At 40.3% G+C, this 24,824-nt stretch overlaps 1 protein-coding gene across 2 annotated transcripts in view; it reads left to right on the plus strand.

Annotated features, from left to right (window-relative positions):
• The window catches only part of GABRG3 (gamma-aminobutyric acid type A receptor subunit gamma3), an 807,126-nt gene that overhangs the window by 645,686 nt on the left and 136,616 nt on the right, over nt 1–24,824 (plus strand). The gene's annotated exons all lie outside the window — the stretch shown is intronic.

The following is a 24,824-nucleotide window of genomic DNA, read 5'->3' on the forward strand; positions in this document are numbered from 1 at the left end:
TGATGCCTAAGGCATACCTTTCATGTAGAATTCCTTCCTGTGTGTGTTTTAGCTAATTATACTCAGGCAGCCATGATTCCTAAGTGATATTTGAGGCAAAACAGCTGATCTAAAAGTCAAAAATGTTCAATGTTTTAATTGCAATGGGGAAAGGGTGATTAGAATTGTCTTATACTTTTAAATTGAGACCATGTTGGCATTATGTCCATAAATCCTCTCATCACTGACCAGATTTATATAAACCAATTTCACTAATGGTAAGAGTTCTACAGCTTTCCACATACATGATGAACATGAGATACTATAGATAATATACAAAACAAAAAGCTGATGTGAAATGTCCTTTGAATTTCAGTTTCTAGCTTCTTCCTTTCCTTCAAACTTTGTGTCTTTTTTCAATATATTGAGCCCAATAATTATCCACCAATTTCATTTTAAGTGAGCATTATATGCATATTATAACACATGTATTTAGATGAAAGAGATGCTTCACCTATTAATGTCTTTAAATATATTTTTTTGTTTTATGGATGTTTATTATTTGTTTTCTGGTAATTCCCAAATAAGGATCTATGGTTCACTATTTTGCAATTCATTTTTTTCTAACAGGATTTGGGGAGTAGATTGGTTTCAAGTCAGTTTTTCTTCTGATCTAGTTATTTGCTAATATAAATAATTTATTGACTTTTAAAACACCATAATAACTTGCTTCATATGACTAGATTAAGATGTGAATTTTAATAATTAGTAGTAAATATCTTTAGTTCATCAGGCACTCTGTCTATCAGAGCTAGTCCATTAAATCTATTTTTCGCTTCCACTGTATAATCATAAGGGATTTAATTTAGGTCATACCTAAATGGTCTAGTGGTTTTCCCCACTTTCTTCAATTTAAGTCTGAATTTGGCAATAAGGAGCTCATGATCTGAGCCACAGTAAGCTCCTGGTCTTCTTTTTCCTGACTGTATAGAGCTTCTCCATCTTTGGCTGCAGAGTATATAATCAATCTGATTTCAGTGTTGACCATCTGGTGATGTCCATGTGTAGAGTCTTCTCTTGTGTTGTTGGAAGAGGGTGTTTGCTATGACCAGTGCATTCTCTTGCCAAAACTCTATTAGCCTTTGCCGTGCTTCATTCTGTACTCCAAGGCCAAATTTGCCTGTTACTCCAGGTGTTTCTTGATTTCCTACTTTTGCATTCCAGTCCCCTATGATGAAAAGGACATCTTTTTTGGGTGTTAGTTCTAAAAGGTCTTCTAGGTTTTCATAGAACCGTTCAACTTCAGCTTCTTCAGCATTACTGGTTGGAGCATAGGCTTGGATTACTGTGATATTGAATGGTTTGCCTTGGAAACGAACAGAGATCATTCTGTCGTTTTTGAGATTGCATCCAAGTACTGCATTTCACACTCTTTTGTTGACCATGGTGGCTACTCCATTTCTTCTAAGGGATTTCTGCCCACCAGTAGATATAATGGTCATCTGAGTTAAATTCATCCATTTTAGTTCCCTGATTCCTAGAATGTTGACATTCACTCTTGCCATCTCCTGTTTGACCACTTCCAATTTGCCTTGATTCATGGACCTGACATTCCAAGTTCCTATGCAATATTGCTCTTTACAGCATCGGACCTTGCTTCTATCACCAGGCACATCCACAACTGGGTATTGTTTTTGCTTTGGCTCCATCCCTTCATTCTTTCTGGAGTTATTTCTCCACTGATCTCCAGTAGCATATTGGGCACTTCCTGGGGAGTTCCTCTTTCAGTATCCTAACATTTTGCCTGTTCCTACTGTTCATGGGGTTCTCAAGGCAAGAATACTGAAGTGGTTTGCCATTCCCTCTCCCATTGATGACATTGTGTCAGACCTCTCCACCATGACCCATCCGTCTTGGGTGGCCCCACATGGCATGGCTTAGTTTAATTGAGTTAGACAAGGCTGTGGTCCATGTGATCAGATTGGCTAGTTTTCTGTGATTATGGTTTCAGTGTGTATGCCCTCTGATGCCCTCTCACAACACTTATGGATGTAAGAGTTGGACTGTGAAAAAAGTTGAGTGCTGAAGAACTGATGCTTTTGAACTGTGGTGTTGGAGAAGACTCTTGAGAGTCCCTTGGATTGCAAGGAGATCCAACCAGTCCATTCTAAAGGAGATCAGTCCTGGATGTTCAGTGGAAAGACTGATGCTAAAGCTGAAACTCCAATACTTTGGCCACCTCATGTGAAGAGTTGACTCATTGGAAAAGACCCTGATGCTGGGAGGTATTGGGAGCAGGAAGAGAAGGGGACGACAGAGGATGAGATGGCTGGATGGCATCACTGACTCGATGGACATGACTTTGAGTAAACTCCAGGAGTTGGTGATGGACAGGGAGGCCAGGCATTCTGTGATTCCTGGGGTCGCAAAGAATTGGACATGATTGAGAAACTGAACTGAACTGAACTGAGTAAATATCCTTAAAGAACAGTCTGAGTTTTTTTAACTTGTTATTTTGTATTAGGGTATAGCCAATTGACAATGTTCTAATAGTTTGAGGTGAGCAGCAAAGAGACTCATTCATAAATATACATGAATCCATTCTTCCCCAAACTCCTCTCCTGTACAGTCTGCCACATAACACTGAGAAGAGGTCCATGTGCTATACAGTAGGCCCTTGTTTGTTATCCATTTTAAATATAACAGTGTGTACATTCCCATTCCTAACTCTCTATCCCTTTCCCCCATCTTTCCCCCCAGCAACTATAAGTTCATTCTCTATATCTGTGAATCTTTTCCTCTTTTGTAAGTATAAGTTCGTTATATCATTTCTTTTTAGATTCCACATACAAGGGATGTTGCATGATATTTCTCCTTCTCTGTCTGACTTCACTCCATATGACAGTCTCTAGGTCCTTCCATGTTGCTGCAAATGACATTCTTTCATTCTTTTTAATGGCTAATATTCATTGCCTATATGTACCAGATCTTATTTGTCCATTCTTCTGTTGACAGGCTTTTAGGTTACTTCCTAAAAGAAGTAACCTAAAAGAATTCTAAAATAGAATTCCATGTCTTGGCTCTTATAAACAGTGCTGCATTGGGGTGCATGCATCCTTTTGGAACATGTCCTTCTCTGGATATATGCCCAGGAGTGGAATTGCAGGGTCATATGATAGCTCTATTTTTAGTTTGTTTGTTTGTTTGTTTTTAAGGAACTTCCATCTGTTCTCCATATCGACTGTATCAATTTACATTCTCATCAACAGTGTAGGAGGGGTCCCTTCTCTCCACACCCTCTCCAGTATTTATTGCTTGTGGGTTTTTTGATGATAGCCATTTTTGACTGGTGTGAGGTGATATCTCATTGTAGTTTTTATTTGCATTTCTGTAATAATTAGAGATGTTGAACATCTTTGCATGTGCCTCTTGACCATCTGTATGCTTTCTTTGGTGAAATTTCTATTTAAGTCTTCTGCCCTATTTTTTATTGGGTTGATTGTTTTGATACTGTTAAGTGTCATGAGCTGTTGTAAATTTTAGAGATTAATTCCTTGTTGCTCACCCCATTTGCAAATAATTTCTGCCATTCTGTGAGTTGTCTTTTCCTTTTGTTTGGTTTTTTCACTGTGCAAAAGCTTTTGAGTTTAAAAAAAAAGGAAGTCATTCAGTCATGTCAGTCATGTCCAACTATTTGTGACCCCATGGACTGTACAGTCCATGGAATTCTCCACGCCAGAATACTGGAGTGGGTAGCCTTTGCCTTCTCCAGGGGATCTTCCCAACCCAGGGATTGAACTCAGTTATCCCACATTGCAGGCAAATTCTTTACCAGCTGAGCCATAAGGGAAGCCCTTTGAGTTTAAGTAGGACCCAACTGTTTACTTTTGTTTTTATTTCCATTATTCTGGGAATAATAGATTGAAAAATATATTGCTGAGATTTATTTCAGAGAATGTTCTGCCTATGTTTTCCTCTAGGAATTTCACAATGTCTGGTTCTCAAGATTGTTTTGGCTATTCAGGGTCTTTTGTTTCTCCATACAAATTTTAAGATTTTTTTGTTCTAGCTCTGTGAAAAAATGCCATTGCAAATTAGATAGGGATTGCAATGAATCTGTAGATCACCTTGGGTAGTATAGTCATTTTGACAATATTGATTCTTCTGATCCAAGAACATGATATATCTTACCATTTGCTTATGTCTTCTTCTATTTCTTTCATCAGGCTCTTATAGTTTTCAGAGTACAGTTCTTTTGTCATCTTGTGTGTGTGTGATAGCCAATCAGTAGTGTTCAACTCTTTTGTACCCCATGGACTGTAGCCTGCCAGGCTCCTCTGGTCCATGAAATTCTCCAGGAAAAATTACTGGAGTGGGTAGCCATTCCCTTCTCCAGGGGATCTTCCTGACCCAGGGATCACACCTGGATCTCCTATGTTGCAGGCAGAGTTCTTTACCGCTGAGCCACTGGGAAAGCCCCCTTTGTCTCCTGGACAGGTTTATTTTGAGGTATTTTATTCTTTTTAATGAGATGATAAATGGAATTGTTTCTTGAATTTCTCTTTCTGATCTTTTGTTAGTGTATAGAAATGCAACAGATTTCTGGGTGTTAATTTTGTAACCTGAAACTACTAAATTCATTGAAGAGCTCTATTAATTTTAAGAACAGTCTGAATTTTTTGATAGAATTCTAAAATAGATAACTGAAGTTGCTACTTTGTATCCATGGGGATTGATTCCCACATCCCTAAAGGTATCAATATACCAGATGCTCAACCCCACTACATAAAATGGCCTAATGCCTGCATTTAACATACATCCTTCTATATATTTTAAATCATCTCTAAATTACCTATAATACCTAATATATTGTAAATGCTATGTAAATAGTTGTGAATACAATGTAAATATTATTCAAATACAATTGACCCTTAAGCAACTCAGTTTAAACTGTACAAGTTCACTGAAATTTTGATTTTTTTTCTGTAGTAAATACTACAGTACTATGCAACCCCAGTTGGCTGAATCCCTGTATGCAGAACCTTGGATATGAAAAAATTAGAGAACTACACATACTGAGGACCATTTACATTAAAACCTTGTGGGCACCAGGATCCACAGACTCCACAAGAGATTGAACCAGATCTGCCTTTGAGTGTTTGAGTGTATCCTGTGGAGGCATGGCTCAGCAGTGGCTGTCTCAGGCACAGGGACTCTGGCTGCAACAAACCTGGGAGGCACTGTCACATAAATCCTCATGGAGGAGGTCACCATTAGCCCCACCATAGAGCCACTGGGTATAGAGCCACAAGCTGGATAACAATTATATCAAAGAAGTTCTCACACTGCTGCAAAAGTTCTAGGGCCCACAACAAATTCCCCAACCTGGGGATCTGAGAACGGGATGGAGAACCCTCAGGAACTTGACTTCAAAGACCTGTGGGATTTGATTACAGAATTTCCACAGGTGTGAGGAAACAGATTCTCGGAGGGCACAAACAAAATTTTGTGCAACCAGGACCCATGAGAAAGGAGCAGTGACACCACAAGAGAGTAAGCCAGACTTGCCTGTGAGTGTCCAGGAGTCTCTGGCAGAGGCAGGGCCTATTGTGGGGTCAGGGACACTGAACACAATCCTGGCAGAACCCTAGCAGCAGGGTGGTGCTGGTATAAGTCTTTTTGAAGGACTTACTTTTGAAGGAATACTTCAGTATTCCTGCCTTGAGAACCCCATGAACCGTATGAAAAGGCAAAAAGATTTGACACTGAAAGATGAACTCTCCAGATTGGTAGGTGCCCAATATGCAACTAGAGAAGAGCAGAGAACTAGCTCAGGAAATATGAAGAGGCTCAGCCAAAGAAAAAACAACACCCAGTTATGGATATGATTGGTGATAAAAGCAAAGTCTGATGCTGTAAAGAACATTATTGCATAGAACTGGAATGTTTGCTCTGTGAATCAGGGTAAATTAGATGTGGTCAAACAGTAGAGGGGAAGAGTGAACATTGATATTTTAGGAGTCAGTGAACTAAAATGGATGTGAATGGGAGAATTTAATTCAGAAGACCAACTGTGGGCTCTCAATCCCTTAGAAGAAATGGAGTAGCCCTCATAGTCAATAAAACAGGCCAGAATGCAGTACTTGGGTGTAATCTCAAAAACGATGAATGATCTCTGTTTATTTCCAAGAAAACCATTCAATATCACAGTAATCCAAGTCTATGCCCCTACCACTAATGCCGAAGAAGCTGAAGTTGAACAATTCGATGATGACCTACAAGATCTTCTAGAAATAACACCATAAAAAGATGTTCTTTTCATCATAAGAAAGTGGAATGCATAGGAAGGTAGTAAAGAGATACCTGGAGTAACAGACAAGTGTGGCCTTGGAGTACAAAATTAAGCAAGGCAAAGGCTAACAGTTTTGCCAAGAGAATGCACTGGTCATAGAAAACACCCTCTTCCAACAACACAAGAGAAGACTCTACACATGGACATCACCAGATGGTCAATACTGAAATTAGATTGATTATATTCTTTGCAGCCAAAGTTGGAGAAGCTCTATACAGTCAGCAAAAACAAGACCAGGAGCTGACTGGGGCTCAGATAATGAACTCCTCATTGCCAAATGCAGGCTTAAATTGAAGAAAGTAGAGAAAAGCACTAGACCATTCAGGTATGACCTAAATCAAATTCCTTATGATTGAACAGTGGAAGCAAAAAATGGATTCAAGGGATTAGATGTGATAGAGTGCCTGAAGAACTATGGACTGAGGTTCATGACATTGTACAGAAGACAATAATCAAGATCATCCCCAAGAAAAAAAAAAAGGCAAAAATGCAGAATCGTTGACTGAGGAGGTCTTACAAATATCTGAGAAAAGAAGAGAATCAAAAGGCAAAGGAGAAAAGGAAAGATATATCCATCTGAATGTGCAGAATAGTATGGAAAGATAAGAAAGCCTTCCTCAGTGATCAATGCAAAGAAATAGATGAAAACAATAGAATGGGAAAGACTAGAGATCTCTTCAAGAAAATTAGAGACACCAAGAGAACATTTCATGCAAAGAGGGGCACAGTAAAAGACAGAAAATGTATGGACCTAACAGAAGCAGAGCATATTAATAAGAGGTGGCAAGAATAAACAGAAGAACTACACAAAAAAGATGTTAATGCCCCAGATAACCATGATTGTGTGATCACTCACCTAGAGCCAGACATCTTGGTTGCGAGGTCAAGTGGATCTTAGGAAGCATCACTAGGACCAAAGCTAGTGGAAGTGATGGAATTCCAGCTGACTTATTTCAAATCCTAAAAGATGAGGCTGTTAAAGTGCTGCACTCAATATGCCAGCAAATTAGGAAAACTCAGCAGTGGCCACAGAACTGCAAAATGTCCGTTTTCATTCCAATCCCAAAGAAAGTCAATGCCAAAGAATGCTCAAACTACCACACGATTGCAGTCATCTCATATGCTAACAAAGTAATGCTCAAAATTCTCCAAACTAGGCTTCAACAGTATGTGAACCGAGAACTTCCAAATGTTCAAGCTGGATTTAGAAAAGGCAGAGGAACCAGAGATCAAATTGCCAACATCTGTTGGATCATAGAAAAAGCAAGAGAATTCCAGAAAAACATCTACTGCTGTTTCATTGACTACACTAAAGCCTTTGGCTGTGTGGATCGCAACAAACTGTGGAAAATTCTTCATAGATGGAAATCCCAGACCACCTTACTTGCCTCCTGAGAAATATGTATGCAGGTCAAGATGCAATAGTTAGAACTGGACATGGAATAATGGACTGGTTCCAAATTGGGAAAGGAGTACAACAAGGCTGCATATTGTTTTACTGCTTATTTAACTTCTATGCAGAGTACATCATGCAAAATGCTGGGCTGGATGAAGCACATGCTGGAATCAAGATTGCCGGGAGAAATATCAATAACCTCTGATATGCAGATGACACCACTCTTATGGCAAAAAGCAAAGAGGAACTAAAGAGTCTTTTGATGAAAGTGAAAAAGCTGGCTTAAAACTCAATATTCAAAAACTGAAGATCATGGCATCTGTTCCCATCACTTCGTGACAAATAGATGCAGAAACAATGGAAACAGTGACAAACTTTATTTTCTTGGGCTCCAAAATCACTGCAGACTGTGACTGTAGCCACGAAATCAAAAGACACTTGCTCCTTGAAAGAAAAGCAATGACCAACCTAGACAGCATATAAAAAGCAAAGACATTACTTTGCCAACAAAGGTCCATCTAGTCAAGGCTATAATTTTGCCAGTAGTCCTGTATGCATGTGAGAGTTGGACCATAAAGCAAGCTGAGACCCAAAGAATTAAAGGTTTTGAACCGTGATGTTGGAGAGGACTCTTTCTTGCGAGTCCCTTGGACTGCAAGGAGATCAAACCAGTCCATCCTGAGGGAAATCAGTCCTGAATGTTCATTGGAAGGACTGATGCTGAAGCCCTAATACTCCGGCTACCTGATACAAAGAACTGACTCATTGGAAAAGACCCTGATGCTGGGCAGGATTCAAGGCAGGAGGAGAAGGGGATGACAGAGTATGAGATGGTTGCATGACATCACGGACTCGTTGGACATGAGTTTGAGCAAGCTCCAGGAGTAGCTGATGGACCGTGAAGCATGGCGTGCTGCAGTTCATGGAGTCACAAAGACTCAGACATGACTGAGTGACTGATTTATATGCAGATTTTCAAATTATATGTGAATTTTCAATTTATATGTGTATTTTCAACTTATATGTAGATGTTCAGCTGTGTAGAGTGTTGGTGCCCATGTTTTTCAATATTCAAGTGTCCTTTTCATGCGTGTCAAATTCAAGTTTGTTTTTCCTAACTTTCTGAAAAAAAAAATTGTTTCAAATATTGTCAGTCCACAGTTGGTTAAATCTAAGTATGTGGAACCTGTTGCTTTGGAAGGCTTACTGCATTTCACATGAAGAAAGGTCTTAAAAACTATCTAATCAACAGACAAAAGCAAAACTTCTCCACAGATGTCATGGTGGTAAAGGTGAAAAATGACATCTGCGTTTAAATATTAAATGTTGATAAGGTTAAAAGAATGAAAGATCATAATCATTAAATAAATCATGGAGACAGCATATAATGGGGAATGTTTGGGGAAGCATTTACCCAAATTTGAGTCACTTACATTAATAATATAATTACATTCTGAGAGTTTATAATAAACCAGCAGATCTTTGTGGCAGCTCAATGGAAGGTAACTAAATGGGATGATTGTTCCAGTATTTAAATGCCAAGTATTAATGCTGTTCTTTCTTTCCTGGTATTCTGGGCAAAATGATATTAAACAAAAGGAAATGTGAAGGTAGGTTGAACACAACTGGTTTTAAAATATGCAATAAGATCACTGCTATATTTAAAATAAATAATCAACAAGAACCTACTGTATAGCACATAGAATTCTGCTAAATGTTAGGTGGGAACCTGGATGGAAGTGGAATTTGGGGGAGAATGGATACCTGTATATGTATGGCTAAGTACCTGTGCCATTCGCCTGAGACTATCACAGCACTGTTTGTTAACTGGCTATCAGTTCAGTTCAGTTCAGTCACACAGTCGTGTCTGACTCTTTGCGACCCCATGAATCGCAGCACGCCAGGCCTCCGTGTCCAGAAACAACTCCCGGAGTTCACTCAGACTCATGGTCATCGAGTCAGTGATGCCATCCAGCCATCTAATCGTCTGTCGTCCCTGCTCCTCCTGCCCCCAATCCCTCACAGCATCAGAGTCTTTTCCAATGAGTCGACTCTTCGCATAAGGTGGCCAAAGTACTGGAGTTTCAGCTTTAGCATCATTCCTTCCAAAGAAATCCCAGGGCTGATCTCCTTCAGAATGGACTGCTTGGATCTCCTTGCAGACCAAGGGACTCTCAAGAGTCTTCTCCAACACCACAGGTCAAAAGCATCAATTCTTCGGCGCTCAGCCTTCTTCACAGTCCAACTCTCACATCCATACATGACCACAGGAAAAACCATAGCCTTGACTAGACAGACCTTTGATGGCAAAGTAATGTCTCTGCCTTTGAATATGCTATCCAGGTTGGTCATAACTTTCCTTCCAAGGAGTAAGCATCTTTTAATTTCATGGCTGCAGTCACCATCTGCAGTGATTTTGGAGCCCAAAAAAAATAAAGTTTGACACTGTTTCCACTGTTTGCCCATCTATTTCCCATGAAGTGATGGGACCAGATGCCATGATCTTCGTTTTCTGAATGTTGAGCTGTAAGCCAACTTTTTCACTCTCCACTTTCACTTTCATCAAGAGGCTTTTTAGTTCCTCTTCACTTTCTGCTATAAGGGTGGTGTCATCTGCATATCTGAGGTGATTGATATTTCTCCCAGCAATCTTGATTCCAGCTTGTGTTTCCTCCACTCCAGTGTTTCTCATGATGTACTCTTCTTATAAGTTAAATAAGCAGGGTGACAATATACAGCCTTGACGTACTCCTTTTCTTATTTGGAAACAGTCTGTTGTTCGATGTCCAGTTCTCACTGTTGCTTCCTGACCTGCATACAGATTTCTCAAGAGGCAGGTCAGGTGGTCTGGTACTCCCATCTCTTTCAGAATTTTCCACAGTTTATTGTGATCCACACAGTCAAAGGCTTTGGCATAGTCAAGAAAGCAGAAATAGATGTTTTTCTGGAACTCTTTTGCTTTTTCCATGATCCAGTGGATGTTGGCTATTTGATCTCTGGCTCCTCTGCCTTTTCTAAAATCAGCTTGAACATCGGGAAGTTCAGGGTTCATGTATTGCTGAAGCCTGGCTTGGAGAATTTTGAGCATTACTTTACTAGTGTGTGAGATGAGTGCAATTGTGCGGTAATTTGAGCATTCTTTGGCATTGCCTTTCTTTGGGATTGGAATGAAAACTGACCTTTCCCAGTCCTGTGGCCACTGCTGAGTTTTCCAAATTGGCTGGCATATTGAGTGCAGCACTTTCACAGCATCATCTTTCAGGATTTGAAATAGCTCAACTGGAATTCCATGACCTCCACTAGCTTTGTTTGTAGGGATGCTTTCTAAGGCCCACTTGACTTCACATTCCAGGATGTCTGGCTCTAGGTCAGTGATAACACCATCGTGAATATCTGGGTCATGAAGATCTTTTTTGTACAGTTCTTCTGTGTATTCTTGCCATCTCTTCTTAATATCTTCTGTTAGGTCCGTTTTTGTCCTTTATCGAGCTCATCTTTGCATGAAATGTTCTCTTGGTATCTCTAATTTTCTTGAAGAGATCTCTCGTCTTTCCCATTCTGTTGTTTTCCTCTATTTCTTTGCATTGATCGCTGAGGAAGGCTTTCTTATCTCTTCTTGCTATTCTTTGGAACTCTGTATTCAGATGCTTATATCTTTCCTTTTTCTTTTGCTTTTTGCTTCTCTTCTTTTCACAGCTATTTTTAAGGCCTCCCCATACAGCCATTTTGCTTTTTTGCATTTCTTTTCCATGCGGATGGTCTTGATCCCTGTCTCCTGTACAATGTCACAAGCCACATTCCATAGTTCATCAGGCACTCTATCTATCAGATCTAGGCCCTTAAATCTATTTCTCACTTCCACTGTATAATCATAAGGGATTTGATTTAGGTCATACCTAGTGGTATGGTCTAGTGGTTTTCCCTACTTTCTTCAATATAAGTCTGAATTTGGTAATAAGGAGTTCATGATCTGAGCCACAGTCAGCTCCTGGTCTTGTTTTTGTTGAGTGTATAGAGCTTCTCCATCTTTGGCTGCAAAGTATAAAATCAATCTGATTTCAGTGTTGACCATCTGGTGATGTCCATGTGTAGAGTCTTCTCTTGTGTTGTTGGAAGAGGGTGTTTGCTATGACCAGTGCATTTTCTTGGTAAAACTCTATTAGTCTTTGCCCTGCTTCATTCTGTATTCCAAGGCCAAATTTGCCTGTTACTCCAGGTGTTTCTTGATTTCCTACTTTTGCATTCCAGTCCCCTATGATGAAAAGGACATCTTTTTGGGGTGTTAGTTCTAAAAGGTCTTGTAGGTCTTCATAGAACCGTTCAGCTTCAGCTTCTTCAGCGTTACTGGTTAGGGCATAGGCTTGGATTACTGTGATATTAAATGGTTTGCCTTGGAAATGAACAGAGATCATTCTGTCGTTTTTGAGATTGCATCCAAGTACTGCATTTCACACTCTTTTGTTGACCATGATGGCTACTCCATTTCTTCTGAGGGATTCCTGCCCGCAGTAGTAGATATAATGGTAATCTGAGTTAAATTCGCCCATTCCAGTCCATTTTAGTTTGCTGATTCCTAGAATGTCGACGTTCACTCTTGGCATCTCTTGTTTGACCACTTCCAATTTGCCTTGATTCGTGGACCTGACATTCCAAGTTCCTATGCAATATTGCTCTTTACAGCATCGGACCTTGCTTCTACCACCAGTCACATCCACAGCTGGGTATTGTTTTTGCTTCGGCTCCATCCCTTCATTCTTTCTGGAGTTATTTCTCCACTGATCTCCAGTAGCATGTTGGACACCTACTGACCTGGGGAGTTCCTCTTTCAGTATCCTATTATTTGCCTTTTCATACCGTTCATGGGGTTCTCAAGGCAATAATACTAAGTGATTTGCCATTCCCTTCTCCAGTGGACCACATTCTGTCAGACCTCTCCACCATGACCCGCCCGTCTTGGGTTGCCCCAGGGGCATGGCTTAGTTTCCTTGAGTTAGACAAGGCTGTGTCCTAGTGTGATTAGATTGACTAGTTTCCTGTGAGTATGGTTTCAGTGTGTCTGCCCTCTGATGCCCTCTTGCAACACCTACCATCCTACTTGGGTTTCTCTTACCTTGGGCATGGGGTATCTCTTCACGGCTGCTCCAGCAAAGCCAGCCACTCCTCCTTACCTTGGACGAGGGGTATCTCCTCACCGCCACCCTTACTAACCTTCAACGTGGGATAGCTCCTCTACGCCCTCCTGTGCCCACGCAGCCACCGCTCCTTGGACATGGGGTTGGTCCTCCCTGCTGCCGCCCCTGGCCTCAGGCGTGGGGTTGCTTCTCCCGGATGCTGCCCCTGGCCTCGGGTATGGGGTAGCACCTCCCAGCCGCCGCCCCTGACCTCAGACGTGGGGTAGCTCCTCTCGGCTGCCATCCCTGACCTCGGATTTGGGTAGCTCTTCTTGGCAGTTCCTGCACCATTGCAGCCTGGCACTCTCAGCTGCTGCCCCTGACCTCGGACGTGGGGTAACTCCTCTTGGCCGCTGCCCTTCGGGCATGGGGTCCTCCTGGCTTCTGCTCCTGACCTCGGATGTGGGGTAGCTCCTCTCTGCCATGCTTAGTGCGCTGGTCGCAGCCGCCTGCGCTACAAATACACACAGAACTTAGTTATGGGGAGAAAGCTGGCTGTAAGACAATACTAACACAAGGAAGGTGCAAATGGAGAGAGTCATAGAGTTGAGGTAGTAGTCTGATTTTTTTGTGTGCTATTATGGGTTAAAAAAAAAAAAGTATGAAAAACATTCACGACAGATAGCTTTCAGTCTCACTATAAAAACATGCTAGACATGAAAGTTTATTGAGTAAATTAGGAATTATGTATCAACATTACAAATAGAAATTATATTGAACTCAATTGCTTGGAAGACAGAAGAAATTGGGACTTTTTTATGAATAGAAAATTAGTATCTCCCCAAAATTCTTTTACCCACTCACGGCAAACAGAGTCTTCCCATGAAATCAAGAATGTGTTGGCATGATAGAAGAATGTTCTCCATCTGTTCTTAGATATTGTTCCTGTTTATATATGAAACTTCATGTCATGTTAAATATTTTCACTGTGTATCCTTTAGAAAATAAGCCAAAAGTGTATTGTAAATAAGTAAATTTACATTAAAAATCAAACTCACTTTTCTTCAACAAATCAGAAGCTGTTTTGAAGATAAGAGTGAGTGGGCTCCAGAGAGGCACCACTTCCTCCCATGCCTGTCTGCAATAGCTCAGAATGTCCTAAGTCTTATTTCCTGCTGGAAGGTCCTTTATCAGTCATTTATGGTCCCTCTTTTGCACAGTCTTTCAGTTCTCTTTCCCCTTTCTCTTGCATGAAACACAACCCTAGTTAATCCAGCTCTCTGCCCACTCTACACTTGGGCCCAAACAGCATTATGGGGCAAAAAATAAATAAATAGAAACATACCACTTCCATGACCTATCTCAATTTAAGTCCTTGGCCATGAATTTCAAGTGAGCCTTAAGGTAATCATATTGTATTTTGCTAGTCCAAAGTTTTTCAAACTTTACTCATTATATTTTATTCATTGTCTATTTTTAAACATTTTTTCATTATTATGTCCCTTGGAATATTAATACTACAGATATTCTGACATAGCTTTTTATGTTCCATGGCCTTTTGGAGGGCTACATATGGTATCCAAGATTTTTCATCTCCCTCCGAAAGCAAAATTTTCCTCCCTTAGGTGTAATATCACTTCAATTAAAATGCAAACTCTAGTCTATTTATTCTCCTGCATTCCTTGATGGCTAGTTCCTATTTTGCTCTTAGTTTCAACCTCTGACATCTCTACCTTCTTTCTGATTTTCCACTGGTGATCTTGCCACTAATTCTCCCTAAAATGCTAAAGCAATCAGATAACATCCAACATATTTGCTTACCTGTTCATGCAGGGTATTGCAGATGAACACCCATTGCTTATCCATATGTACACTAGGTCTTGCTCCTTCTACCCTACACAAGGGATTACTCCAATATATCTCCCTCTCTCTTCTGCCACATTTTTACTCTCTACAGTGTCATTATCTCTAAAACTTAAAAAACAAGCTGCTGTTTCACAAAAAGTGAAAGAAAAAAAAAAAAAAAAGTTTATTCCAGTTGGGTCTCCAGTAGGCAACAAAGGACACATGCAAAGTGGGTAACTAGGAAGAATTTAATAAAAGGAAGGAGCTATTTGCTGCTGGCTGCTGCTGCTGCTGCTGCTAAGTCGCTTCAATCATGTCCGACTCTGTGCGACCCTATAGATGGCAACCTACCCGGCTCCCCCATCCCTGGGATTCTCTAGGCAAGAACACTGGAGTGGGTTGCCATGTCCTTCTCCAATGCATAAAAGTGAAAAGTGAAAGTGAAGTCGCTCAGTCGTTTCCGACTCTTCGGGACCCCACAGACTGCAGCCTACCAGGCACCTCTGCCCATGGGATTTTCCAGGCAAGAGTACTGGAGTGGGGTGCCATTGCCTTCTCCGATTTGCTGCTGGCAGATCTTAGCATATATTTCAATAAGACATTATGGCAGGAAGACTAACAGCTTCCAAAAAGGTCTATGTTTAATCCCACAAATCTGTGAATACATCGTGTTACATGGTAAACGGCATTAAGGTTGCAGATGGAATTAAGGTTTCTTCCCAGCTGACTTTCAGATGGAGATGCATCCTAGATTAGGGCCCAGTGTGACGAGGTTGGCAGAAGAGAGTCAGACAGAGATACAACTCCCAAAGAAAAGCATAGAGAGTTACAAAGCTGCTTGCTTTGAAGTTGGTGTAACTGGGGCACCAGCCAAGTAATGTAGGTGGATTTAGAAGATGTAAAGAGCAAGAAAATGCATTCTAGAGCTTCTGGAAAGGAACACAATCCTACTGATTTTAGCCAAGCAAACTACATGCCAGACTTCTAAAGAACTATAAACCCAATAATTTTTGCTGCTTTAAACCACTAAGTGGTTATTTGTTACAACAGCAATAGGAATATATAGGCATATTGCTGTAATCTTGAATTAGTGATACTGAGGAACAGTTACCACTTCATGACTGAAGGAAGATGAAGAGAGAGTGGTTACTGGAATTTTTCATGAAAGGATTTCAGCATTTGTTGCTTTGGCAGAATATCCATCCAACCTGCAGCCCTGAGGCAGGTAAGCTAAGAATAAATGCCACAACCTCTCTCTCCTCACAGTATCTGTTCCTTCCCCACAGTTGTCAAACTCAACCAGAAGCTGAAGCTTGAAAAACATCCAGTGTGGTCCAGGCAGCCCAGCATGTTATGCATAAAGCTGGTAGAAATAGTAGAAGGAAGATTTGAAGGGGCAACAGATGCCCAACACAATGTTATTCCCGTTCTGCATCCTCCACATGCTACTGTCCTATTTGTGCCCTTTGAAGCAAATCCTTCTAAAGAATTGTGTAGTCTCACTGACTCCAGGGCTTATACTTAAGCCTACCTCAGTGGGCTTTCATTCTAAACTTCTTAACCAGCACTGTTCTCAGCACCTGCCAGAGACTTCTAAAATGCTTCTCTCACCATTATTCATCTTTCTCTCTTTTTTCCCTTCTCTTGTCTCCTAGGATTCCTCTCTTGAATATTCTCCTGCTGCTGTCTCTTTGCATTTTTATGTTGTGCCTTTGCTTTCTCCACATTATAGTCCTTTAGAAGTGCCCCAGGTCTCTGTTTTCTATCTATACTCACTTCCCCCTGAGTCCCATCTATACTTCCACAGTGTTAACACACAAAATTACATATGCAGCCCTAGATCAAATATCTCAGAAATTCCAGCCTTGTGGACCCAATTGCTTGTTCTTTACATGTCCCAAATCAGTACCATTAAGTATTTCCCATGTAGTCTTCCCCTGTCAGATGGTGGCTCCCCCATCAGTGATGTGGTTAATCCAAAACCCTCAAGGTCATCATTAACTCACCTCTTTTTCTTACAGTTCATAACTAATGTATCAGAAAATGCTGTTGACTGTATTTTTTTCTCTTTTATTTTATTTTATGTTTTTTGCTTAACATTTTTTTAAAATTTTAGATTTATTTATTTTAGTTGGAGGCTAATTACTTTACAATATTATATTGGTTTTGCCATACATCAACATGAATCCTCAACGGCTGTACATGTGTTCCCCATCCTGAACCCCTCTCCCACCTCTTTCCATGTACCATCCCTCTGGGTCATCCCAGTGCACCAGCCCTAAGCTTCCTGTATCCTGCATCAAACCTGGACTGGCGATTCGTTTCTTATATGATATTATACACGTTTGAATGCCATTCTCCCAAATCATCCCACCCTCGGCCCTCTCCCACAGAGTCCAGAAGACTGTTCGATACATCTGTGTCTCTTTTGCTATCTCGCATATAGTGTTATCATTACCATCTTTCTAAATTCCATATATATGCGTTAGTATACTGTATTGGTGTTTTTCTTTCTGGCTTACTTCACTATGTATAATAAGCTCCAGTTTCATCCACCTCATTAGAACTGATTCAAATGTATCCTTTATAATGGCTGAGTAATACTCCATTGTGTATATGGACCACTGCTTTCTTATCCATTCATCTGCTGATGGACATCTAGGTTGCTTCCATGTCCTGGCTATTATAAACAGTGCTGCAATGAACATTGGGGCACATGTGTCTCTTTCAGTTCTGGTTTCCTCAGTGTGTATGCCCAGCAGTGGGATTGCTGGGTCATAAGGCAGTTTTACTTCCAGTTTGTTAAGGAATCTCCACACTGTTCTCCATAATGGCTGTACTAGTTTGCATTCCCACCAACAGTGTAGGAGGGTTCCCTTTTCTCCACACCCTCTCCAACATTTATTGCTTGTAGACTTTTGGATTGCAGCCATTCTAACTGGCGTGAAATAGTATCTCATAGTGGTTTTGATTTTCTTTCTTTCTTTTTTTTTTTTTTTCATTTCTCTGGTAATGAGTGATGTTGAGCATCTTTTCATGTGTTTGTTAGCCATCTGTATGTCTTCTTTGGAGAAGTGTCTACTTAGTTCTTTGGCCCAGTTTTTGATTGGGTCATATATTTTTCTGGAATTGAGCTGCAGGAGTGCTTGTATATTTTTGAGATTAGCTGTTTGTCAGTTGCTTCATTTGCTATTATTTTGGCCCATTCTGAAGGCTGTATTTTCACCTTGCCTATAGTTTCCTTTGTTGTGCAGAAGCTTTTAATTTTAATTAGGTCCCATTTGTTTATTTTTGCTTTTGTTTCCAATATTCTGGGAGGTGGGTCATAGAGGATCCTGCTGTGATTTATGTCGGAGAGTGTTTTGCCTATGTTCTCCTCTAGGAGTTTTATAGTTTCTGGTCTTACATTTAGATCTTTAATCCATTTTGAGTTTATTTTTGTGTATGGTGTTAGAAAGTGTTCTAGTTTCATTCTTTTACAAGTGATTGACCAGTTTTCCCAGCACCACTTGTTAAAGAGATTGTCTTTAATCCATTGTATATTCTTGCATCCTTTGTCAAAGATAAGGTGTCCATAGGTGTGTGGACTTATCTCTGGGCTTTGTATTTTGTTCCATTGATCTATATTTCTGTCTTTGTGCCAGTACCATACTGTCTTGATAACTGTGGCTTTGTGGTAGAGCCTGAAGTCAGGCAGGTTGACTCCTCCAGTTCCATTCTTCTTTCTCAAGATTGCTTTGGCTATTCTAGGTTATTTTGTATTTCCATACAAATTGTGAAATTATTTGTTCTAGCTCTGTGAAAAATACCATTGGTAGCTTGATAGGGATTGCATTCAATCTATAGATTGCTTTGGGAAGTATATTCATTTTCACTATATTGATTCTTCTGATCCATGAGCACGGTATATTTCTCCATCTATTAGTGTCCTTTTTGATTTCTTTCACCAGTGTTTTATAGTTTTCTATATATAGGTCTTTAGTTTATTTAGGTTGATATATTCCTAAGTATTTTATTCTTTCCATTGCAATGGTGAATGGAATAGTTTCCTTAATTTCTCTATTTTCTCATTATTAGTGTATAGGAATGCAAGGGATTTCTGTGTGTTGATTTTATATCCTGCAACTTTACTATATTCATTTATTAGTTCTAGTAATTTTCTGGTGGAGTCTTTAGGGTTTTCTATGTAAAGGATCATGTCATCTACAAACGATGAGAGTTTTACTTCTTCTTTTCTATTTGGATTCCTTTTATTTCTTTTTATGCTTTGATTGCTGTGGCCAAAACTTCCAAAACTATGTTGAATAGTAGTGGTGAAAGTGGGCACCCTTGTCTTGTTCCTGACTTTAGAGGAAATGCTTTCAATTTTTTACCATTTATGAAAATGTTTGCTGTGGGTTTGTCATATATAGCTTTTATTATGTTGAGGTATGTTCCTTCTATTCCTGTTTTCTGGAGAGTTTTTATCATAAATGGGTGTTGAATTTTGTCAAACGCTTTCTCTGCCTCTATTCAGATAATCATATGGCTTTTATTTTTCAATTTGTTAATGTGGTGTATTACATTGATTGATTCGCAAGAATCCTTGCATCCCTGTGACTGAAGAATCCTTGAATCCCTGGGATAAAGCCCACTTGGTCATGGTGTATGATCTTTTTAATGTGTTGGTGGATTCTGATTGCTAGAATTTTGTTAAGGATTTTTGCATCTATGTTCATCAGTGATATTGGCCTGTAGTTTTCTTTTTTTGTGGCATCTTTGTCAGGTTTTGGTATTAGGGTGATGGTGGCCTCATAGAATGAGTTTGGAAGTTTACTTTCCTCTGCAATTTTCTGGAAGATTTTGAGTAGGATAGGTGTTAGCTTTTCTCTAAATTTTTGGTAGAATTCAGCTGTGAAGCCATCTGGACCTGGGCTTTTGTTTGCTGGAAGATTTCTGATTACAGTTTCAATTTCTGTGCTTGTGATGGGTCTGTTAAGATTTTCTATTTCTTCCTGGTTCAGTTTTCGAAAGTTATACTTTACTAAGAATTTGTCCATTTCTTCTACATTGTCCATTTTATTGGCATATAATTGCTGATAGTAGTCTCTTATGATCCTTTGTATTTCTGTGTTTTCTGTTGTGATTTCTCCATTTCATTTCTAATTTTATGGATTTGATTTTTCTCCCTTTGTTTCTTGATAAGTCTGGCTAATGGTTTGTCAATTTTATTCATCCTTTCAAAGAACCAGCTTTTGGCTTTGTTGATTTTTGCTATGGTCTCTTTTGTTTCTTTTGCATTTATTTCTGCTCTAATTTTTAAGATCTCTTTCCTTCTACTAACCCTGGGGTTCTTCATTTCTTCCTTTTATAGTTGCTTTAGGTTTAGAGCTAGGTTATTTATTTGACTTTTTTCTTGTTTCTTGAGGTATGCCTATATTGCTATGAACTTTCCCCTTAGCACTGCTTTTACTGTGTCCCACAGGTTTTGGGTTGTTGTGTTTTCATTTTAATTCATTTCTATGCATATTTTGATTTCTCTTTTGATTTCTTCTTTGATTTGTTGGTTATTCAGCAGCGTGTGGTTCAGCCTCCATATGTTGAAACTTTTAACAGTTTTTCTCCTGTAACTGAGATCTAATCTTACTGCATTGTGGTCAGAAAAGATGCTTGGAATGATTTCAGGTTTTTTTTTTAATTTACCAAGGCTAGATTTATGGCCCAGGATGTGATCTATCCTGGAGAAGGTTCCGTGTGCGCTTGAGAAAAAGGTGAAATTCAATGTTTTGGGGTGAAATGTCCTATAGATATCAATTATGTCTAACTGGTCTATTGTATCATTTAAAGTTTGTGTTTCCTTGTTAATTTCCTGTTTAGTTAGTCTATCCATAGGTGTGAGTGGGGTATTAAAGTCTCCCACTATTATTGTGTTATTGTTAATGTCCCCTTTCATACTTGTTAGCATTTGCCTTACATATTGCCGTGCTCCTATGTTGGGTGTATATATATTTATAATTGTTATCTCTTCTTTTTGGATTGATCCTTTGATCATTATGTAGTGTCCTTCTTTGTCTCTTTTCAAAGCCTTTGTTTTAAAGTCTATTTTATCTGATATGAGTATTGCTACCCCTACTTTCTTTTGGTCTCTATTTGCATGGAATATCTTTTTCCAGCCCTTCACTTTCAGTCTGTATGTGTCCCCTGTTTTGAGGTGGGTCTCTTGTAGACAACATATGTAGGGGTCTTGTTTTTGTATCCATTCAGCTAGTCTTTGTCTTTTGGTTGGGGCATTCAGCCCATTTACGTTTAAGGTAATTATTGATAAGTATGATCCCGTTGCCATTTACTTTATTGTGTTGGGCTTGAGTTTTTACACCCTTTTTGTGTTTCCTGTCTAGAGAAGATCCTTTAGCATTTGTTGGACAGCTGGTTTGGTGGTGCTGAATTCTCTCAGCTTTTGCTGGTCTGTCTCCTTCATATTTGAATGAGATCTTTGCTGGGTACAGTAATCTGGGCTGTAGGTTATTTTCTTTCATCACTTTAAGTATGTCTTGCCATTCCCTCCTGGCCTGAAGAGTTTCTGTTGAAAGATCAGCTGTTATCCTTATGGGAATCTGCTTGTGTGTTATTTGTGTTTTTTCCCTTGCTGCTTTTAATATTTGTTCTTTGTGTTTGATCTTTGTTAATTTGATTAATATGTGCCTTGGGTTTATCCTGTTTGGGACTCTGGGTTTCTTGGACTTGGGTGATTATTTCCTTCCCCATTTTAGGGAAGTTTTCAACTATTATCTCTTCAAGTATTTTCTCATGGTCTTTCTTTTTGTCTTCTTCTTCTGGGACTCCTATGATTTGAATGTTGTGGCATTTGATATTGTCCTGGAGATCTCTGAGAGTGTCCTCATTTCTTTTAATTCATTTTTCTTTTTTCCTCTCTGATTCATTAATTTCTACAATTTTATCTTCTACTTCACTAATCCTATCTTCTGCTTCTGTTATTCTATTTGTTGCCTCCAGAGTGTTTTTGATCTCATTTATTGCATTATTCAATATATATTGACTCTTTTTTACTTCTTCTAGGTCCTTGTTAAACCTTTCTTGCATCTTCTCCATCCTTGTCTCCAGGCCATTTATCTGTGATTCCATTTTGATTTCAAGATTTTGGATCATTTTCACTATCATTATTCAGAATTCTTTATCAGATAGATTCCTGATTTCTTCCTCTTTTGTTTGGTTTGGGGGTCATTTATCCTGTTCCTTTACCTGCTGGGTATTCCTCTGTCTCTTTATCTTGTTTATATTGCTGAGTTTGGGGTGGCCTTTCTGTATTCTGGCAGTTTGTGGAGTTCTCTTTATTGTGGAGTTTCCTCACTGTGGGTGGGGTTGTATTGGTGGCTTGTCAAGGTTTCTTGGTTAGGGAAGCTTGTGTCGGTGTTCTGGTGGGTGCAGCTGGATTTCTTCGCTCTGGAGTGCAATGAAGTGTCCAGTAATGAGTTATGAGATGTCAGTGGTTTGGGAGTAACCTTGGGCAGCCTGTATATTGAAGCTCAGGGCTGGGTTCCTGTGTTGCTGGAGAATTTGTGTGGTATGTCTTGCTCTGGAACTTGTTGGCCCTTGGGTGGTGCTTGGTTTCAGTGTAGGTATGGAGGCGTTTGATGAGCTCCTGTCGATTATTGTTCACTGGAGTCAGGAGTTCTCTGGTGTTCTCAGGATTTGGACTTAAGCCTCCTGTTTCTGGTTTTCTGTCTTATTTTTACAGTAGTCTCAAGACTTCTTCTATACAGCACTGTTGATAAAACATCTAGGTTAAAGATGAAAAGTTTCTCCACAGTGAGGGACACCCAGAGAGGTTCACAGAGTTACATGGAGTAGAGAAGAGGGAGGAGGGAGTTAGAGGTGACTCAAATGAGATGAGGTGGAATCAAAAGAGGAGAGAGCAAGCTAGCCAGTAATCACTTCCTTATGTGCACTCCATAGTCTGGACTGCTCAGAGATGTTCACAGAATTATACAAAGAAGAGAAGATGGAGGAAGGAGACAGAGGTGGCCAGGAGGATAAAAGGGGGGAGTCAAAAGGAGAGAGACAGATCCAGCCAGTAATCAGTTCCCTAAGTGTTCTCCACCATCCGGAACACACAAAGAGATTCATGGAGTTGGGTAGAGAAGAGAAGGGGGAGGGAGGAGACAGAGGTGACCTGGTGGAGAAAAAGGAGAGTCCAAAGGGGGAGAGAGCAATCAAGCCAGTAATCTCGCTCCCAAGTAAAAATGGGTGCTGAAGATTGGGTTCTTAAAGGTACAAAATTGACAACAAATACCAAAAAACAAAGATTAAAAATCTAGAGTAAAGGTTGGATTTTCAAAAATACAATATTAAAGAAAAGAAGAAAAAAAAAGTCACAAAAATTATAAAATATGTGTATATATATATATATATATATATATATATATGAAGTTTGCTTTAAAAAATAGGGTTTTTTTTGCAAAGTAATAGTAGGTTATAAAAATGAAAATTAAAGGAGTAGTAGGGGACTTAAAATTTTTTTTAAAAATCATAAAAATAGTAAAAATATATCTAGGACTTTCTCTGGTGTTGTTGTGGGCAGTGTGGGGTCAGTTCAATTTTGGCTTATGTTTCTCAATATTTATAGGCCCCTTCCTATGTAGTCGGTACTAACTACAGGGTTTTATTCTATTGCACCTGTCACTTCCAAGGTGGTTCCCTCTGTTTTAGCTTCTGTTCGCTGGTTTCTTCAGTGTCTGATTTCCGCCCTGACACAAGGGGGGCGGTGGTGGACACATTTTTAGGCTCACTTGTTCAGTCACACGGTGGGGAGGGAGGGATGCTGCAAACAAATAACACCAGTGTGTGCTCGCAGTGTCTCCACCACACTGGGCCTACCCCTGCTCACAGCACGTGTGTCCTCCATGCCCACACTGCTCAGGCTCTAGGTTGTAGGTTGCTCCACCGGGAACCATCCAAGGCCGGCCCTGGGTTGCATGCACCTCCCAGGTCTAAGCTGCTCAGGTTCAGGCACTCGGGTAGTCCTCAGAGGCGCAGACTCGGTTGGGCCTGTTTTTTGTGCCCTTCCCAGGTCCGAGCAGCTCAGGTGATGAGGTGTTTGGCAAGCGCGGTCATTGCGACTTATCACCTCCCCTGTCCCTGCCACTCGGTTTTCTGGGTGTACAACCGGTGCACCTTCTCAGGTGGATGTTGACCGTCCAAAATCCCAAGAAGTCTTAGTTAGCAAAGAAGCCTGCTTGCAGTTTGGTAGATAATGTCTCTCTGGGGCTGCGATTTCCCCCTTCCGGCTCTGGCTGCCTGTCACCGAAGGGGGATGTTCTGCAGCTGGCTAGTTCTGTTCAGTCCTTTGTTCTGTGCGCAGGCCTGGCGGTGTCTTAGGTTAGGGCTTTTCGCGTGGTAGCTATCCCACAGTCTGGTTTGCTAGCCCAAGTTAGTTCCCTCAGATTGCCCTCAGGGCATTCAGGCCCGATCCTTACTCTAAGCAATGCAGCCTACACCTCCCCGCCCAGCCCCTGTTTGCTAGTGGCAGGTGCAGGTGTCTGCGCTGCTTCTCCGCTGGGGGAGTTACCATTGGGCTGGTAATCTGTGGGTTTTAATTATTTATTTATTTTTCCTCCCTGTTATGTTGTCCTCTGTGCTTCCAAGGCTCGCCACAGACTCGGTAGTGAGCCTGTGTTTGGAAACTTCTCTCTTTTTAAGACTCCCTTCCTGGGACAGAGCTCCATCCCTACCTCTTTTGTCTCTTTTTTTTGTCTTTTATATTTTTTCCTACCTCCTTTCAAAGACAATGGCTGCTTTTCTGGGTGCCTGATGTCCTCTGCCGACATTCAGAAGTTGTTTTGTGGAATTTACTCAGCACTCAAATGTTCTTTTGATGAATTTTGGGGGGAGAAAGTGGTCTCCCGTCCTATTCCTCCACCATCTTAGGACCGCCTCCTTGACTGTATTTTATATATGATGATTTTCTGCCAGTTTTACTGATCTGAGTCAGCATAAACTCTTACCTCAATTATAACATTAATCTCCTAATTTGTCCCTTTGGTTCTAGCTTTGACCACCTGCTGCTACTGCTACTGCTACTGCTAAGTCGCTTCAGTCATGTCCGACTCTGTGCGACCCCATAGACGGCAGCCCACCAGGCTCC

Source organism: Bos taurus, chromosome 21, assembly GCF_002263795.3.
Source record: "Bos taurus isolate L1 Dominette 01449 registration number 42190680 breed Hereford chromosome 21, ARS-UCD2.0, whole genome shotgun sequence".
NCBI classification, from domain to species: Eukaryota; Metazoa; Chordata; class Mammalia; order Artiodactyla; family Bovidae; genus Bos; species Bos taurus.